Below are 20,840 nucleotides of genomic sequence, written 5' to 3'. Positions count from 1 at the left end.
TGTACCCCAAATGTCCCACACCTCCCCCTTCCACTGCCCTTTCTCCCCTCTCCCAGCACTGGGTGGGGTCCTCCAATGCCACCTCCAAGCTAGGGCCAGCCCTTATCAGCCCCCTGCCTCAGGATCCTCCTTGCCTTTCAGCTCTCCAGCTTTGGGGTCCCTCTTCCCACAGTTCCAGGGCCCAGGGTCCCACAACTCTGCTTTCTCCACCACCCACCAGGACTGGGGTCCTCCATCCATCTGCTTTTCCACCTCCCCTCCTCCTACCCCTCCCAACCCCCAGAGAAAACAGATCTTAGAGCCTCTTGTCCATGCTGGAAGGTCCTGGGGTTCCCCCGCAACAGGGCACATATAAGCCCTCCAAGAGCCAGCCAGTTCCCAAGACATGGGCTCTCAGTGTTGCGAATGTATAATTACATTTTTTAAAAAATCCACTGAGGATAGTGACACCATATACACCTGGAATTGCTGCAAGGAAGTCCAGGAAGGTGGATTTCAGAATGTAAGTGCCGCAACACTGATCATGATCGGTGAGGTTTTTTTTTTTAATTATATGAACTGCATTATAATTATAAAAAAGAACAACAATATAACATAACAAAATTATAATTAGACAGCTGGGTGCTATCAATATTTAACCTGCGGCCAGCAGCTGCCCTTGAAGTTCACTGTAACCAGATTTCACCTGTATAAAAAATGTTAAGGGGGTCCCATACAGGCTGATTTGCCTCAGGCCCCACGCCCATCTAGGGATGGCCCTGCAGGTATGCCATACTCACAAAGATAGTGTTATTGAAATCAGAGGAATTACTCGTGTAAATAAGTAAGGGTTTAGGCCCTAATACTTTAACAGTTGTTGTGATGGTGTTACTTCTTGACATGGAGCCTTTTGAATGAATTTTGGTGTGGAAGAGGGTAGCCAGTCTGGATAAAAAAAAAAGGAGACCAAACTTCCTTTTTGGTTTTATTCCAAGAATCATTTTTTAAGTCCACACAGCTTGCTGTTTTCATCTGAAATGAGAAACAAAAAGGGTGAATATCACAAGAAAAGTTGTCCACATAGAAAACTCACAAGATTTCCAGCACAACCACTAAACTAAAAAGAGTTGTAGCCTTGTTTCTTTGGTAAATTTTGAGTATGCATCTGTGTTTCTCCGGGCTCTTCTGAATTTCTGTGTCTTTGGAAGTTCGCCCTTACTAATAACAATTTTTCAGTTACAGTTACCTTTAAAAGAAAAGGGCTAATTCAGACAAAATCAAGGCAATTTGCACAATACTTTAATTAAATTAACAAATTAACCATAAAATTCAGGTGCTGACAACACACTGATGCAGGAAGTTCAAAGTTGATACTTAAATGTCATCCTTTAAAAGCTGTGCTCAGAGACTGCATATTATTATATAGTGTACAATATCGAGAGACCCAGGAATATTTGTGCATTTTAATGTTAGATTTTCAACCTTAACTCTGAATGTCCTGTTGTTGTGGATGTAAATTAAGCCATGGCTTTAATCTACTATATCTAAAAATTTATTTGTTTATATAATAATAGTATTCAACCCTAACAGAAAACATGTTTTTAAAAAGCAGTCTCTCAGTAGAAGTATAAAAAACTTAATTTATATTGTGTTGATTAATCTGAGATCATGAGACTGTGACTGTGCCAACGAAAGCTTTACGATAATATGAATGAAAGTGTCCAGGAAAGTACCTTTGAGACTCTTTAATATAAAGTTTATTGGTACATAAAGGCTCTTCACTACATAAGTATGTACTCATGGAATTTGTATTATATATATTATTGATATACAGTAACCCAGGCAAAGTTATTGTTGGATGAGGTAAGTGGGGAACAAGACCTGGGAGATGGGTCGGAAACAGGAGGGAGCATGGGCTATAATGGCAGAGAGAAAGGAGGGTCAGGGCAAAGCTGGGAGGCAAGATCAAACCAGTATCTTAGATGCCTATATACAAATGCAAGAAGTATGGGTAATAAGCAGGAAGAACTGGAAGTCCTAATAAATAAATACAACTATGACATTGTTGGCATTACTGAAACTTGGTGGGATAATACACATGACTGGAATGTTGGTGTTGATGGGTATAGTTTGCTCAGGAAGGATAGACAGGGGAAAAAGGGAGGAGGTGTTGCCTTATATATTAAAAATGTACACACTTGGACTGAGGTGGAGATGGACATAGGAGATGGAAGTGTTGAGAGTCTCTGGGTTAGGCTAAAAGGGGTAAAAAACATGGGTGATGTCGTGCTGGGAGTCTACTACAGGCCACCTAATCAGGTGGAAGAGGTGGATGAGGCTTTTTTCAAACAACTAACAAAATCATCCAAAGCCCAAGATTTGGTGGTGATGGGGGACTTCAACTATCCAGATATATGTTGGGAAAATAACATCGCGGGGCACAGACTATCCAATAAGTTCCTGAACTGCATTGCAGACAACTTTTTATTTCAGAAAGTTGAAAAAGCTACTAGGGGGGAAGCTGTTCTAGACTTGATTTTAACAAATAGGGAGGAACTCGTTGAGAATTTGAAAGTAGAAGGAAGCTTGGGTGAAAGAGATCATGAAATCATAGAGTTTGCAATTCTAAGGAAGGGTAGAAAGGAGTACAGCAAAATAGAGACAATGGATTTCAGGAAGGCGGATTTTGGTAAGCTCAGTGAGCTGATAGGTAAGGTCCCATGGGAATCAAGACTGAGCGGAAAAACAACTGAGGAGAGTTGGCAGTTTTTCAAAGGGACACTATTAAGGGCCCAAAAGCAAGCTATTCCGATGGTTAGGAAAGATAAAAAATGTGGCAAAAGACCACCTTGGCTTAACCACGAGATCTTGCGTGACCTACAAAATAAAAAGGCGTCATATAAAAAATGGAAACTAGGTCAGATTACAAAGGACGAATATAGGCAAATAACACTGCAATGCAGAGGCAAGATTAGAAAGGCAATGGCACAAAATGAGCTCAAACTAGCTATGGGAATAAAGGGAAACAAGAAGACTTTTTATCAATACATTAGAAGCAAGAGGAAGACCAAGGACAGGGTAGGCCCACTGCTCAGTGAGGAGGGGGAAACAGTAACGGGAGACTTGGAAATGGCAGAGATGCTTAATGACTTCTTTGTTTCGGTCTTCACTGAGAAGTCTGAAGGAATGTCTAATATAGTGAATGCTTATGGGAAGAGGGCAGGTTTAGAAGATAAAATAAAAAAAGAGCAAGTAAAAAATCACTTAGAAAAGTTAGATGCCTGCAAGTCATCAGGGCCTGATTAAATGCATCCTAGAATACTCAAGGAGTTAATAGAGGAGGTATCTGAGCCTCTAGCTATTATCTTTGGGAAATCATGGGAGACGGGGGAGATTCCAGAAGACTGGAAAAGGGCAAATATAGTGCCCATCTATAAAAAGGGAAATAAAAACAACCCAGGAAACTACAGACCACTTAGTTTAACTTCTGTGCCAGGGAAGATAATGGAACAAGTAATTAAAGAAATCATCTGCAAACACTTGGAAGGTGTTAAGGTGATAGGGAATAGCCAGCATGGATTTGTAAAGAACAAATCGTGTCAAACTAATCTGATAGCATTCTTTGATAGGATAACGAGCCTTGTGGATAAGGGAGAAGTGGTGGATGTGATATACTAGACTTTAGTAAGGCATTTGATATGGTCTCGCATGATATTCTTATAGATACTCTAGGAAAGTACAATTTAGATGGGGCTACTATAAGGTGGGTGCATAACTGGCTGGATAACCGTACTCAGAGAGTAGTTATTAATGGCTCCCAATCCTGCTGGAAAGGTATAACAAGTGGGGTTCCGCAGGGGCCTGTTTTGGGACCGGTTCTGTTCAATATCTTCATCAACGATTTAGATGTTGGCATAGAAGGTACGCTTATTAAGGTTTCAGACGATACCAAACTGGAAGGGATTGCAACTGCTTTGGAGGACAGGGTCAAAATTCAAAATGATCTGGACAAATTGGAGAAATGGTCTGAGGTAAACAGGATGAAGTTCAATAAAGATAAATGCAAAGTGCTCCACTTAGGAAGGAACAATCAGTTTCACACATACAGAATGGGAAGAGACTCTCTAGGAAGGAGTATGGCAGAAAGAGATCTAGGGGTCATAGTGGACCACAAGCTTAATATGAGTCAACAGTGTGATACTGTTGCAAAAAAAGCAAACGTGTTTCTGGGATGCATTAACAGGTGTGTTGTTAACAAGACACGAGAAGTCATTCTTCCGCTTTACTCTGCGCTGGTTAGGCCTCAACTGGAGTATTGTGTCCAGTTCTGGGCACCGCATTTCAAGAAAGATGTAGAGAAATTGGAGAGGGTCCAGAGAAGAGCAACAAGAATGATTAAAGGTCTTGAGAACATGACCTATGAAGGAAGGCTGAAACAATTGGGTTTGTTTAGTTTGGAAAAGAGAAGACTGAGAGGGGACGTGATAGCAGTTTTCAGGTATCTAAAAGAGTGTCATCAGGAGGAGGGAGAAAACTTGTTCACCTTAGCCTCCAATGATAGAACAAGAAGCAATGGGCTTAAACTGCGGCAAGGGAGATTTAGGTTGGACATTAGGAAAAAGTTCCTAACTGTCAGGGTAGTTAAACACTGGAATAGATTGACTAGGGAAGTTGTGGAATCTCCATCTCTGGAGATATTCAAGAGTAGGTTAGATAAATGTCTATTAGGGATGGTCTAGACAGTATTTGGTCCTGCCGTGAGGGCAGGGGACTGGACTCGATGACCTCTCGAGGTCCCTTCCAGTCCTAGAGTCTATGAGTCTATGAGTCACAAAGCATCGCAGAGGTCTCTAATCTGCAAAATAATGATTTCTCTTCAATATGCAGATTACTGACATGGTAGACCACACTGGTCAATTGTGTCAAGGTCTACTTAGGTACTAAGTATGTAAATTCTTAACACCCAAGTCTGTTACAATTCCTTTGGAATTGCAACAGTCTTCTGCCAGCAGATATTTTGTAACATTAAAAATGAATGGGCAAAATACTGTTTCAGATCAGCCTTTGTACTGTATTATCTTTTCTCTGTAGTCCAGACTTCATATAACACATATCCCAATGTGATACTCCATATTACCTGCCAAATATGCATTAAACAATGATCTAGAAGCATATTGTTTGGATCTATAACAATAGCATCTATCAAGTACATCATACAAATTTTAAAACATGCTAACTGTATTAACAGATGTTTGGGACCATTCCTGTCTATTAGACACAAGTCAAATTACCCCAAAAAAACAGAATTTTATCCCTTTTCCTTTTTGTTTTAAAACAAAAAAAATCCCTCAAGAAAATTAAATATTGGAAACATTTAAATTGTTATACAGCAGATCTGACATCAAGAAAAAGTTCATATTGAGTGACATATTTGCATATCACATTAGTGTAACTTCTGTACTATAGGATCAATCTAAACAATGGGTTTTCTAGTTTTCTTCAGTTTAAGTAATTTAAGACTGAATTATCAAATATGCCTTTGAAATTCCACTCACAAATGTTGTAGGTGCATGACATTTGTGCGTTCAAATGAATAAGAGTGGGTCAAAGACCGCAGGAGCCCGAACCTGCAAGTTCTCTGGGCAGAAGAAAATGCAAGTGCTGCACAAGATTAAGCTGGATGTGGTGCGAAGACAGTGAAGGGATTCAAAGGAAATGGACAAGGTCAAATTAATTGGCAAGGAAGATAATTTATAGGACCTTATTTTGGTCAGAATGAAAGTGGATGATATGGTCAAATGCAGTAGTCAAGATGGAAGCTGGTTAGAGCATTGACAGTCAAGCAGACAGAAAAGAAGGTTTGGTTCATGGTATGCTGTGAAGGAAGGGTTGACAAGATTTGGTTATGAGAACACAAAATAATAAATGTCTGCAGTATATCAGACACCGAAGATAAATATTGATTCTTTTAACTGCAGCCACTCTGTGTATGTGTGCATCATGTAAGTATATTGTGCATACAATATGTAGCTATATATCTTATTTGCTCAGTTATGTGATTTAGAGATGTAACTAAATGCTGTATTGTTGTCTGAAGAATCTCTTCTGTTCAAGATTTTGTTTCAGTGAGATATTGTTCCTAGTTAAATTATGATTAGTAAATAAATTGGGAGGGGGCATCCAAACATTAGGTCATCATCTGGGGAGGGGTTGGCCAGTTTAATTGTGCTGTGGTTAAGGTTAATGAGAAAATTGTACATCATGCAGCACAGGTATCAAGCGGGCTGCTTCATTTCACTAGATAATCTTAACAGCAGCAAGGATCACAGTCCCCCTCTGGAGCTGATTCAGGTCCTGTGTGAGTGTATCCAGAGCATTTGTAGACAAAAATGTGGGTATATTTTTGCAGTGCTGTGGTCTGAATTTAAAGAAATGCAAAGGATTGAGAAATAAGTGTGAGCTAATCAGTTGTTCCATAGGAAAAATCAAGGCTGTGTTTTGTATGTGAGTGGTGTGATGATGTAATGCCAAGCTTGTCATTGAAAAAACAGCTTCATATGTCATAATTGCCCAAAATCATACTTAGGAAAATCTGACAGTCTGAGTTTGAAATTTACGCATAGCCCCTATTAAATTGGTATGCAGAAATACACTGGTCTGAGGGGGCTACAGAAGCACAATCCTGCTCAGATAAAGCAGGACAAAGGATATCCTTGGGAGATGAAATGTGCCCCTGCAATGTGCCTGCCCAACTTTGCTAATCAGGGTTGGGCAATAGACCCATCTCCTTGCCACTTCCAAAAGGTGCCAAGAGGGAGCAGACCCAGAGCTTCTATGAGCAATAGACTGCAGTTGTGCCTAGCAGTTGCTGAAGATGCTCACTGCACCCTCTTCTATCCCAGTGTGCTTGCGCATGGGCCAGGCACAAGCTAGTTATTTATTAATCTTCCATTTTATATGTTGCCAGGAATGTTTAAGGAGGATAAATTTACTGTATGTTTGTCACTGTGGAATACAATATATGTTTTCATGCCAGTTTCACCTGGTTTTGCTACCCAGCCCTTCCTTTGTGAGACAGGAGGAGACCACATGTGCAAGGAAAAAGTCAGATAAAATTTATGAATTTCAAAACCCTGCATCACTGGTGTACAAATGGTATATAAATCAGGCCCTTCTTTATCAGAAATGCCAAGGGTATTTTATTATTTTTACATTTATTTCTTTTCATGGAAACACTTTAAGGATATTTAAAGGGCGTGGAGAGGAAGAAACACTTTTGTATTAGTAGCAGCAGCTAAAACATTAACGTTGGCTGACATCCAATGTATACGTTTAAACTTTCTGTAACCAACACCATGGCAATACTAGAAATCTACCTCTGTAAGTATATGACCCCATCACCATAGTATCTATTAGGCTCCCAAATATTTTAAAATAGAAATAATCTCTCTCTCTCTCTCTCTCTCTCTCTCTCTCTCTCTCTCTCTCTCTCTTCCTTCCCAGCCTGTAGATGTAGCTTAGTTTTCAGGATTTTTGGTTATGTATGTTTGTGAGCATGTGCATGAGAGAGAGAAAGAAACTGTTGTGCTGGAAAAGCAAAGTGACAGAACTAAGTTTTGCATTTAGTTCTGAAATAAAGGAGTCCATGATCATTGTTCTCTGTCTAGCAGGAGTGAGTTCCTTTGTCTAGGTCCACCTGATGTGGCAGTTCTGCCTCTCAGACTACGTCTACACTTGCAGTTAGTGGTATGAGTCCCAACTCAGGCAGATATACATGTACCAGCTCTCCTGGAGCTAGCATGCTAAAAACATTGTAATGGAACCAGGGTAGCATGGGCAGCAGTGAGTGGCGGCATGGGCTAGCTATACCGAGTACATACACATGGGGTTCAGGCAGGTTTGTACTTGGCAAGTCTAGCCTGTGCCCATGCTACCCTGGGTACATTACTAAACAGACTGCTACATTTTGTACCAGATGGAGCTTTTGGGGTGGGGGTCTGTGGCTTCATTCCTACATGCGATGCATTGCAACAATTAAGTCTGGAGTCATGAAGGCCAGATGATTGTGTAAATAAAATAATTAACACTTAGATAGAAGTTCTTGACACTGTCTTTGTACTAGTGACCAGATTAGTATTGCTCGCTAAATTAACAAAGCTCATTCAAGCAAAAAGAATGCCCATCTTCAAGGAGGAGAAACCGCTGGGAGGACTTGGCCTCTCCCATCTCTTCTTGATAAATGCATGTGTGGCAGACGTGAGACCTCTGAAGCATGGAGACTTCTAAGACTATTATACTGAGATGTCTGACACTAGAGACGTATAGGATATTCATAGATTATTTTATCAATAAGAAGTATATATATATCTTAATTTTTCCAATTGCTAGGTAGGTTTCCTGTGGAATCTGGAATCAATAGGGGGAAGGGATAATTAATACAAAGTCCTAATGCTGGTTATGGAAATCCAACCTTTTGAAACTTCACCCCCTAGGGAAAGGGGGATTGAAGTAACTAGATAGTTACCTGTTTCAGGAACAAAGACTCCCAAATCTATGAAGAGTCAGCCTGATCTGACTCAGGGTCAGGGGTATGCCCCCCCGATTTTCCCCAACACCTCCCCTGTGGTCAACTAGTTACTAGGATGGGGCAGGTAAACAAACTGGCCCGGCCCGCGAGGGGCTTTCCCTACACAAACGGCATCCCAAGTTTGGGAAACACTGCAGTATATGATAAAATACTTGTAACCCAAAAAAGCATAATAGGTTTGAAAAGTGTGAACAAAGACTAGCTTCTTCACACAGCTGTTGTTTTTTCTAACAATGTTGGCACATTCGTTTTGGTGATGCTGGCCAACCTAATAATTTCAAATTATGGTTTGTGAGCAAGGTCTGAATGAGCTCTCCCCTGACAGCTAGTGATGAGCCAGGGAGTGGGGACAGGATTCAGGACCAGACTGTATTTATATAAACGCACCTTCTCTGCCTAGGTATCCAGCGGACAGAGCTGTGTTGCCCAAGTGATCAATTTTGACTGGTGTTGGGTTACAAATCACTTTAGTATTGAATGTGGGGGTAATGAAATGTTGTTATCCTTATTGTATGAGTAAAGAGAGGCAGAACTATGCTTATCCTGTCCTGATTGAGGGGATCACCCTCAGTGCTTAATTTTTGCCAAGTCTGAGCCCTGGCACATCTAGGCTTGGTAGTTCATAGCCCTGGGACCGCTGGGCTTACCACATCAATTATGAAAGTAAAAAACTTGTTTGAGCCCTGACACCTCTTTCATTATAAATTAAGCACTGGTCATCCTCAACTGAACTGCACTCACTAGGCAAGGGGTTTGGATGGCAGATCCCAGTGGAGAGAGAGAGAGGATGGGGAAAGGTGTTTTGCTTCGTGGTTTGCGCTCAGCCTAAGAGTCACAGACACTATTTGACCTGCCTCCCTCCTCTGTTTAAAGATAGAGCTGATTAGGCTCCCCTGAGCTTTTTGTTTTGTTAAGTGACCACGAGAGCTGACATCACTTATAATCCGATCTAAGTACTTAGAGATGCTGAAGGACAGTATTTCTGTGGAAGATCCTGCGCAGCCTTCACTAGCAGTGAGGTTCCCCCACTGAGAGCTGAAATCACAGAGAATTGAGTGGAACATCAAGAGACCGACTCACCAAGGTCACAGTGGCAGGTGGGAGCAGAAGGTGATGGCGCAGGGCCAGCAGCGACGGAGCAGTGGAGTGAACTGTGGCATGATGAACAGCGGAGAGCGACTGGAGAGAGCGGCGAGCAGCTAGAGGAATGGACAAGGTGCCTTCAACCTCCCACGAGGTGAACTCACACAAAAGCACCTCTGAACTTTGGTCTCCATTGACAAAGGACAACAACTATGAGTGGGGTGTGGTGGAGAGAGAAGGGAGGGTCACGTTAAAGGAACATTTGTTTGTTGGAATATGTTTTAGTGACTGCTCCAGATTTGTGACTGAGAAACTTATATAAATATGCATTTCCTAGCAGACCAAGATTTTTAAAATGCATTATTTGCCAAGGTCATTATCTCAGATCAGTGCTATCTCGAGAGATTATTATCTTGGGGAGTTTCTCTACTAAACATTTTTATTATATTATAATTCCTTTTTACATAAGAACATAAGAATGGTCATATTTGGTCAGACCAATGGTCCATCTAGCCCAGTATCCTGTCTTCTGACAGTGGCCAATGTCAGGTGCTTCAAAGGGAATGAAAAGAACAGGCAATTATTGAAGGATCCATCCTATTGTCCACTCCCACCTTCTGGTGAACAGAGGCTCTGGACACTCAGAATATGGTGTTGCATCCCTGCCCATCCTGCTAATAGCCATTGATGGACCTATCCACCATGAACTTAACTAGTTCTTTTTTGAACCCTGTTATAGTTTTGACTTTCACAACGTTCCCGGCAAAGAGTTTCACAGGTTGACTGTGTGTTGTGTGAAGAACTGTTTCCTTTTGTTTGTTTTAAACTTGCTGCCTATTAATTTCATTGGATGACCCCTAGTTCTTGTGTTATGTGAAGGAGTAAATAACACTTCTTTATTCACTTTCTCCACATTAGTCAAGATTTTACAGACCTCTAACATATCCCCTCTTAGTTGTCTCTTTTCCAAGCTGAAAAGTCTCAGTATCATGAATTTATAGTAAAAGTGGAGGAGCTTGGTTTGCCAGACTGATCAGCAAACCAGTGCTGACAATGTAAGTGAAAAGGCTGCAAAACACCAAGCCTCTGGACTGCATTGACATGCAGAAAACTTTATAAGCCAGTCATAGACTCATAGACTCTAGGACTGGAAAGGACCTCGAAAGGTCATCGAGTCCAGTCCCCTGCCCTCAGGGCAGGACCAAATACTGTCTAGACCATCCCTAATAGACATTTATCTAACCTACTCTTAAATATCTCCAGAGATGGAGATTCCACAACTTCCCTAGGCAATCTATTCCAGTGTTTAACTACCCTGACAGTTAGGAACTTTTTCCTAATGTCCAACCTAAATCTCCCTTGCTGCAGTTTAAGCCCATTGCTTCTTGTTCTATCATTGGAGGCTAAGGTGAACAAGTTTGCTCCCTCTTCCTGATGACACTCTTTTAGATACCTGAAAACTGCTATCATGTCCCCTCTCAGTCTTCTCTTTTCCAAACTAAACAAACCCAATTGTTTCAGCCTTCCTTCATAGGTCAAGTTCTCAAGACCTTTAATCATTCTTGTTGCTCTTCTCTGGACCCTCTCCAATTTCTCCACATCTTTCTTGAAATGCGGTGCCCAGAACTGGACACAATACCCCAGTTGAGGCCTAACCAGCACAGAGTAAAGCGGAAGAATGACTTCTCGTGTCTTGTTTACAACACACCTGTTAATGCATCCCAGAATCACATTTGCTTTTTTTGCAACAGTATCACACTATTGACTCATAGTAAGCTTGTGGTCTACTATGACCCCTAGATCTCTTTCTGCCATACTTCTTCCTAGACAGTCTCTTCCCATTCTGTATGTGTGAAACTGATTGTTCCTTCCTAAGTGGAGCACTTTGCATTTGTCTTTATTGAACTTCATCCTGTTTACCTCAGACCATTTCTCCAATTTGTCCAGATCATTTTGAATTTTGACCCTGTCCTCCAAAGCAGTTGCAATCCCTCCCAGTTTGGTATCGTCTGCAAACTTAATAAGCATACTTTCTATGCCAATATCTAAATCGTTGATGAAGATATAGAACAGAGCCGGTCCCAAAACAGACCCCTGCGGAACCCCACTTGTTATACCTTTCCAGCAGGATTGGGAGCCATTAATAACTACTCTCTGAGTACAGTTATCCAGCCAGTTATGCACCCACCTTATAGTAGCCCCATCTAAATTGTACTTTCCTAGTTTATCTATAAGAATATCATGCGAGACCGTATCAAATGCCTTACTAAAGTCTAGGTATATCACATCCACCGCTTCTCCGTTATCCACAAGGCTCGTTATCCTATCAAAGAATGCTATCAGATTAGTTTGACATGATTTGTTCTTTACAAATCCATGCTGGCTATTCCCTATCACCTTACCACCTTCCAAGTGTTTGCAGATGATTTCATTGTTAAAGCCAATTTCAGAAGTACTTAATGAGGCTGTTAAGAAGGCTGGAAAGAGAACAGTTTATGCAAACAAACATGGCTGTCACATGATACTTTCTATTTAAGCAAGAGATACCACACACTATAAACTGGAGGCCAATGTTAAGTGCATTGTCAATTGATAATTGTGAAATTGGACACTGGTTCCAACCAAGACTGGCAAATGCTCACTATCTTTCTGCAAGAAACTCAACTGACTGGTTAGAAGCATGCAGTGCAACAGTGGAAGACTCAGCAATTGAAAAAGTGAAGAACTCTCTCACCACATTCAGAAAATGTACATGCATGGCTGACAAATGCACCGATGCAAATGGGTCTCAAGTATTAAAATCACTGTGTACTTGATCTTGATGTCCATGGTAGATGCATTCAGGGCCGTCCCTGGGTGCGGTGCGGAGTCCTGGACATAGGGTGTTGAGTTTCTATCTACCGGGGGTGCTCCCCCCAAGCTCAGCACAGACCCTGCCCCCACTTGACCCCATCCCCCAAGGCCCCAATCTGCCTCTTCCCACCCCTGCTTTGCCTCGCCTCTTCCCCACCCAGTTTTGCCCCCTCTCCCAAGCACACTGTGCCCTAGCTCCTCTCCCCTCTTCCCAGGGCCTCTAGACACCATGAAACAGCAGATCAGTGGCAGGCACTGGGAGGGAGGGGGAGGCGCTAATTGGCAGTGCCCACTGATGGGCAGGAGGCACTGGGGGAAAGGGGAGGTTGGTAGGGCAGCTCCTCCTTGCTGCCTCTCCCGCACGCCTGCCCCCAGCCTCACCTCCCTGCCCACCTCTTCCTGAAGCCTGGGGGCCTCAAAGCGCGGGGCCCGGGGCAGTCAACCCAATGTGCTATACCCTAGGGACGGCTCTGGATGCAGTAGATGTGCTGGTTATAGAAGATACATCAGCTGCATCTGTGACAACCCACATCTTAGAAGAGTTAAATGCTTGTACATTGAACCTCAAAGAGATGGCTCCTTATACATTTGATGGAGTTGCAAACTTCTCTGCAAAACACAGTGGAGTACAAGCTTTGCTCAGAGAAAAGTGTAACCCTAATCTCTCCTATATACACTACAGAGACCATATACTCCAACTCGCACCAGTACAAGCTGCAGAATCTTCAAAAGACATTTTAAAAGCTATACATTTAATTTCTTCATTATACTCTTTCTTTTCAGCAAGAGTCCAAAAGGACTGAACATCTTGGAAAAAATAGAGGATACATTGAGACTGAAGTTCAAATGAAGTTCAAAACATGCTGGCTTTCTCAGAAGTGATCCTTGGCTGTTGTCTTAAAATTACTGAAACCATTATTATCGGTTTTGGAAAGTATCTACTGAGATGGGACAGATCTAAAAAGTGAGGCTGGTGGACTACTTTTGCTACTAAGTTCAAATAAGACTTTTGCCATTCTCTCTCTTGTAATTTTACTGTTGAAACCACTTGGGTCAATAAACAATGCCATCTATGCATCTGCTATAACAGTAGTAGATCTTTGTCCAGCAATAGAAGCTACAGTTGGCTCTATCAGAGAGATAGCCATTGAAAACATACTGGAAGAAGCAAAGACTTCAGTTCAGAAGTTGACTAATTAAGGCACTTATATTGATTCCTTAAGTGAAGAGGTCAAGAAGCGTTTGTTAAGCCAGCTGAAAAAGTACACAGACTTCATTCTTACAAATCTACAACAGCAACTTTTGGATTTTACTCAACCTTTACATAGCTTTTACAGATGCCTGTCTTATAAAACACTGACAGTTGAGTGGAGTGAGGCACTACCAGCAATGGGGTTGCTATGTGATCAGGATAGAATAAAGAATTTGAACACAGAGTGGAATATCATACAATGAATGAATGAATATTTGACTTCAACTTTTTCTTTATCATCACTAGTGGTTCAACCCAAACTTTGTGCTATGTTTCCTGGGATGAAAGAAGTAGGAATTTATCTCTTGCTATTCCCAGTCACAACAGCTACAGTTGAGCATTCTTTTTCCTCATTGAATAGAATTTTGTGTTCTGAAAGGAGTCGCCTTCTGCCTGATCATGAACATATCATGAAGGCAGGGCCGCCCAGAGGGTGGGACAAGTGGGGCAATTTGCTGCAGGCCCCGGGCCCTGCTGGGGCCGCCACGAGAGTTTTTCCGGGAGCCCTGGAGCAGGATCCTTCACTCTCTCCAGGGGCCTCGGAAAACTCTCGCAGGGCCTGGGCCTCTGGAGCTTCTTCCGCTCCAGGTCATCATCGGCAATTCGGCGGCAGGGGGTCCTTCCATTCCAGGGTGGAAGGACCCCCCACCACTGAATTACTGCTGAAGACCCGGCACTTCGGCGGCGGTAATTTGGCGGAGGGGCGTCCCCACCGCGGGTCTTCGGGGCACTTCAGTGGCGGGTCCTGGAGCGGAAGGATCCCCTGTCGCTGAATTACCGCTGAAGCGGGGGACCCCCCCCCCCCGCCGCCAAAGATCCCAGGCCCCCTGAATCCTCTGGGCGGCCCTGTATGAAGGATTGGAAGTACTGGACGCACAAGAAGCCACCAAAGATGAAGGCACTGCATTTGAGAAGTTCATTAATAGAGTTATGCAAAACTACAACAAGAAACTAAGAAGGATGTAGATACCATGCTTCATAGTAGGCTTGAGTAGCCATCTTTAATTTGTATGATGATTTTAAAACATGGGTTAAATCTAATAAAATGGATGTGAAACTTTTTTCAGTTTTTCCTATCGTGCCATACACCCATGTTTGCCCTAATTGTCTCACCCCTCATCAGCTGTCACCCCACCCCTGTATATTTGAACACACCCCCCTAATTTCAATTCCTGGGGGAAAAATTGCTCAGGGTCACCTGCACTCATTCCAAGCACTGACATGAGACTTTAATGAAGAGGGCAAATCCATCCTAGAGGGGCTTGAAGGACTTTGAAACCTACCAAGGTCTGTGTGTGAAAGATGGGCTACATCTGGTGAGCTAGGCATTCATATAAGCTGTTTATTGTTTACAAGATCTGGTTTCTCTGTAATTCTTTGGTATCAAATAAATGTATAGTGCTTTGTGAAACCCAGCTGGTCACTGGCAAACACCTGTCATAGCCCCTGGGAGATAACAGGGCCACAAAGTCTGAAATAACCTCAGACTTGCGAAGGTGATCAAAGTGAAGGGAGGAGAAATTGTAGCCTAAATCCGCTTCAGGAGGAAAAGGAACATGAGTTCTCACTAGAAAAAAGATGATGGCTAGCGGCCACAGACCAAAGTGGGGATCCCTTCAATGAGGCCATGAAGGGATCAGAGGTGCAGTTACCCGTCCAAACTGCGACAGCATGAATCTGTATTTCCAAGTACCAATCCAATCACCTTTATTTCCTGCCATACCATCTGAAGAAGAGCTCTGTGTAAGCTCAAAAGCTTGTCTCCCTCACCAACAGAAGTTGGTCCAATAAAATATATTACTTCACTCACCATGTCTCTCTAATATCCTAGGACCAACACAGCTGCAACAACATTGCATATGCCACAAATATCATCCTTATCTAGGATTCCTTTCTCTAGATCAGTGGTTCTCAACCTGCAGCCCGTGGGCCACTTGCAACCCAGTCAGCACAGAGCTGCAGTCCATGTGACATCCTCAGGGCCATACAGGTAGTATTGGATGCAGCCTACAGAACACTTTTGTGGGCCACGTAAATTGATTGAGAACCAATGCTCTAGATTATATACATAAAGTTTGTCACAAGCGTCACAGTTTATGGACACAAGATTCAGGCAAAGAACTGCACATTCAAAGGTAGAGCCTAAATGCTAAGCAAAGCTGACTTCATGCTTTCATTTTTACATTCTGTATCAAAGAGTGGGCACAGCTCTACTTTCATCCAGTTTCTAACTTCTTACTCACCAACTGAGAAAAAACAGATGTCAAGTTTCAGGTTCCTAGAAACCTATCTGCCTTTTACAGTACTATATGTTCAGATTCATAACAAAATCCTTGTGCACAAATTGTGCCTTGATTTGATTGAGGTGCTCTCTTAGTCAGGGAAACATTTTTAAACCCATGCAATATGATTTTGATACGTGTTGGTACTGCCTTCCTTTGGCCTGCCAGTCTCCAGAAAAGAGTTTGCAAACACCAAATGTGTACTGTAGTTTTAAGTATTTCTACAAGCCTTGTAACAGGCTTTATTATGTACTAACAAGTGCCAAAGAAGAGCAGGTTGGATATTTTGAAGCTCTGGAAATAGACAAAGAGCAAGAACGTGTTGGATCATAGAGTTCTGAGTGTGTATTGGCTCGAGGGAAGGCTGACTCACTAAAGATTTTCAGGTTTGTTTGGATAAACATCCAAAGTTTGAATAAACAAATCCCTGTACATTTGAAAGTCTTCCTTACATCCCTTCCTCCCTCTCATCAGGTCGCTCAGCTACATGCACACTCACCCATACATCAACCCTCCTATGTGGATCCCCTCTGTGCCACACTCTGCCCTTCATCTTTGTGGGGAGCCCTACTCCACATGCATGTGGCAGGAGAGTGAAAGGACCACTGCTACACCTGATTGACAAGGGGATGGGCAGAGAGGGGACCTCGCCCAAGATCCCTGGTTAGCTGGAGGACTGGAAGGAAATCCCACCCCTGACTTCCAGTGCCAGCCCATCTCCCATCAAAGGAAGGGAATGCCACGGCAGAGTGTGAACTCAGCCCTGACTGGGGATTGATTGCAGACTACTTGATTGGCTTTTTGCCAGTTGGCTGTCGTGGGGTGGGACTGGAGAGAGGACACACATGCTGAGGCCTGAGCACATGTTGCTGCTGCTGGAAAAGCAGACCCAAACACTCTGCCAAGGGGCACAGCTGAAGCACCCAGTGACCACTTCAAGATGGAAAAGGTGCCCTGTTTGGGATTTAGAGACTGGGCACAAGGGCAGTTTGGATCTTCAGCAGGTTAGAGAGTACTAATCTGTATGTGTAGGTATTTGGGGACTCAGTACATTACTATTGCTTTGGGAGGTATGTGTGACTCTTTGTAGGGCTGCCAGTACTAACTGAATTATTGTTTATGCTCAGACAAAAGTGTTGGTTTACAGCTGAGTGCAGCATTTGTTTCTGGGGTAAATTCCTGCCTCTTCAACAGTTGTGGAAGAGAACAAGGAAGATTGGGTGTATTGGGAAGCAAGCATGGGTCTCTCAGGCATGTGGCTTGGGATGTAGGATCCATTCAATGAAACTGGGGTGCCCCCAACACCATTTGTCCCTAGTGCTTTCTCAGATATGGACCCTGCAGGTTTAGTGGGCTCCATTGGACTTTAGTTCTCTGCTCACTACAAAGTTGCAAGCACATTTGGGACATTATTTGCATCTCGGAATGCACAGGGCGCTAATTATGAGAAACTCTAGGGAGGAAAATGTTGTAAACTTGGGGTATTCCACACAGTGCAGGAATCCCCAAAGTGCTAATTAATCTGCAGCAATCAAGGCACTAAGCCTTAGCAGAAAAAGCATTAGACCTGCTGGCCCCATGTTTACAAAGGTAAGAGACTTTAGCTGCTTTGCAAGGGCAGAGCTGGAGATAAGACTCGAGATTACAATCGGATAGAAAATTGAGATTAAATAAAATTTTAGATCTGTTAAAAGAAGCCATCTTTGTCTGTATCGTCTGTTGAATTATAATTGTATTGTATTTTGTAGTTAGCAGTCACAAATGACAATGAACAATCTGATACAACAATACAGTTTCCAGTCTCTTTGGTACCCCTAGTTTTTGGACTAAAGCATAACATTTTTTGATTAAAGCAACACATCACTGCTTTTCTTTAGCCCTTACCAATACCACCACTCATCACAATAAGCAGTCGAACAGCAGAGCCAGCTGCCTACTCTGTAATTAAAATAACATTCTGAAACACTGCCATCCCGTTCCAGTTTAGAAACATAACAACACTTCATGTTTTCTCCCCTAAGTGCTTGTCTTAATCCTTTTAAAAATATGTACACCTGTTCCTGTCCATTCATCTATCAGCAGTAAACTTGTTTTGACAGAATTAAATTAATACTTGGTTTAGGCCTTTAATTGATGAATGTATGACAGCTGGCTATTTTAGACAGTTTTTAAAAGCCTCAGTTTACATCATTCATTGAGTATTAGGGATGCAGTTCTTTTCTTCCCCATTTTGTTACACCTCTGAAACACTTCAAATTATAGTTTTGAATTCATACATCTCATGATAATATGTATACAGTGAGGTTTATGCCAGCTTTCATTTATAAGCTAAGTATGATGAGATAATTTGCAATGTCCAAGCAACTATGCTTGCCCTCCTTAGAGTGGCTACAAACAAAATCTTCATTTTGAAATCAAGTCCACTCGGATTTTAAAGTACGTACCAGAATTTTTGGAATGGTGTGTGTGTGAATGCATGCAGATGCATGCATGTAGAAATCACAGAGAAAGAGCTATGTGAAAGATCTGAGATATGCATGTGGGGAAAGATCCAAAATTCATTGAAGTCAATGGAAAGGTTTCCATTAACTGCAGTGAGCCTTGGATCAGGTCCTTAATTCTGAAATTGATGAGGTCCAAAGTCATTTTTTTCTTGCAAGGGTGAGTTCCATAGTCCAAGTCCAGCTGCAGTGAGAGTTCAGCCTCTCACAGTCACAAGTCCTCATGAACAGAATGGTGGCATAAAAAGAAAGAAAAATTAAAAGAATTTGACTCACTGTGTGCTCTCATTCCAGGCCTAGGTACGGCCACAGTATCTGCCAGTACCCTCCATACTATTGTTTCTGATCACTGAAATTTGAAGCCTGATGTTAACTAATAAAACTTTTAGATTAATCTCTTCATTCATTTTCTCTGTAATGAATCTGTCAGCCAACATAATACATGAAATATAGTAATGGGTGCTTGGTGAAAGCCTTGAGGGCTGAAGAAGATGCTCTATAATTTCACTGATTTCAGGAGATGTTTAATGTGCAAGAGACAGGCCCACCTGAATATCTCTCTGTTATCCAGGACGCTTACCAGAAAGATGTGTACTATGGGGGAACTGTGGCTGAAATCTAAATCTACCACCATCCTTAAGGAAGTCAAGGACATTGGCTAACGTAGCTTTAAGGAAGTTCCTGACATTGTCTTTGTACCACTGACCAATTTTTTCCCCAAATGGCAACGCAAGTCTTTTAGTAGGAGGTTTTTGTGATGCCAGAATAGTATTGATCAGCACTTCCCAGAAGCCCTTGCAAACCAGCTCTTGCTTTCCAGCAGCAGTGGAGCCAAACTGAAGCGTGATCTGTAAAAGAGTCCTTTAGATCAGAAGGTCCAGTGACTAAAGGCTTTGCTGTTATCAAGAACCATGGTCTCTTGGTTATTTTGGAGCTACCAAAATCACCAGTATTTTTCTTCTTTTTAATAGGACCCAAAGCAGAATATGATGGAAGGAGAAGCAAACAAAGCCTGTCCTTTTAAGGCTGGAACAGAATGTGCTGCTGCTCTATTGTCACTGTCTTTGGGGAAAAATGTTGACCCTCTGGTGATTCCTACTGGTGTGAAGAGGTCTATTATCTCCAGCAACCTCCCACCAGAAAAATGAAGGATTTATGGCTGAGGCTTCATCTTCCAGGAAAAGAGACTTTTGGCTGAATCAGTCTGCCCTTTATGCATCTATGTGCATTGCCTTGAGGGATCATAAGGGACTTTGTCCAGCAAAAGTGGCACAGACAACTTGTGTAATATTTCACTGCTTGTAATAAGCTGACCATATTTTCAAAATAAATAACTGTGACTTTTTCTGTCAATGTTCCTCAGGGTCATGGTAGTGTCATATAAAAGTAAAAGGTACAATTTTTTAAATTGTGTACTATTGTTGCTACTGCCCACTTCTAATTCAGCAGCAACATGTGCATAGCTCTCAGAGTGGAGAATTTTTTCCAGTCACTTTAGTGTGCTGAATGAGTTTAATATGGAACACTGAACAAGTATTGTTAACATTCACTTTGAGCGGAAGAATTGCTTTGATTCAACTTTTCTCTTCACTCCAAACACTGTTCATCAATGAACACTCATTCCATTGGACGGTGTTATGGTCAACACAGAATATTCTTCTAGCTATAGTAACAGATCTGAAAAAATATTTTGTAATTATTAGAAAAAAATGTAAACTTTTTTTTATGAAATGAAAAACCCAGACATTTCATATGGGACATCATATGAAAATCCAAGACTGTCCTCATAAACTAGGATCTATTTTCACCATAGTTAGTAAACCTATGCTTATCAAGGTAAGTAACCTTAGAAATGTCTGATATTACCATAACATAAAGACAATCAAATATTTTTTCAAATGTAATAGTGCCAATCTCATACTATGAAGTTTCTGGCAATTTGAAACAATATTCCCTACCACTCTCCTCCTTAGACTAGAAACTTTTAGAGCAAAGGCACTGGTCAAAGTTAACCTATCCAACACACAAAGGGGCGGCTCCAGACCCCAGCACGCCTGCAGGAGGTCCACCGGAGCCGCAAGACCGGCGACAGGCAGAGTGCCTTCTGCGGCATGCCACCCTGCTTGGGGCAGCGAAATGTCTAGAGCCGCCCCTGCCAACACAGAAAGGCAAATATCAGCAGTTAGGACTTCTCAAGTTCAGATACGAAATGGAAGCTTCCCTTGATCCTCCATGAGGGAAAGAATCTGCAGGGAATTCTGTAGTGGCTTCCAGACTGAACCAGTGAAACCAGCGGGACAAGA

At 42.2% G+C, this 20,840-nt stretch overlaps 1 long non-coding RNA gene across 2 annotated transcripts in view; it reads right to left on the bottom strand.

Moving 5' to 3' along the window:
* Positions 1 to 624: 624 nt before the first annotated feature.
* The window catches only part of LOC115660018, a 93,361-nt gene continuing 73,145 nt past the window's right edge, over positions 625 to 20,840 (bottom strand). Inside the window, exons 4-5 of one of the 2 annotated variants that reach the window (XR_004002711.1) lie at positions 9,647 to 9,859; positions 625 to 1,011 (exon numbers count right to left, since the gene is read on the bottom strand). This is a non-coding gene — a long non-coding RNA (uncharacterized LOC115660018). The remainder of the gene's footprint in view (positions 1,012 to 9,646; positions 9,860 to 20,840) is intronic. The other variant, XR_004002712.1, reaches the window with a different exon arrangement.

The sequence above is a fragment of the Gopherus evgoodei genome, chromosome 11 (genome assembly GCF_007399415.2).
Source record: "Gopherus evgoodei ecotype Sinaloan lineage chromosome 11, rGopEvg1_v1.p, whole genome shotgun sequence".
Taxonomy (NCBI): domain Eukaryota; kingdom Metazoa; phylum Chordata; order Testudines; family Testudinidae; genus Gopherus; species Gopherus evgoodei.
The sequence above is the reverse complement of the archived record's forward strand: the minus strand, read 5'-3'. Positions and strand labels throughout refer to the sequence as shown.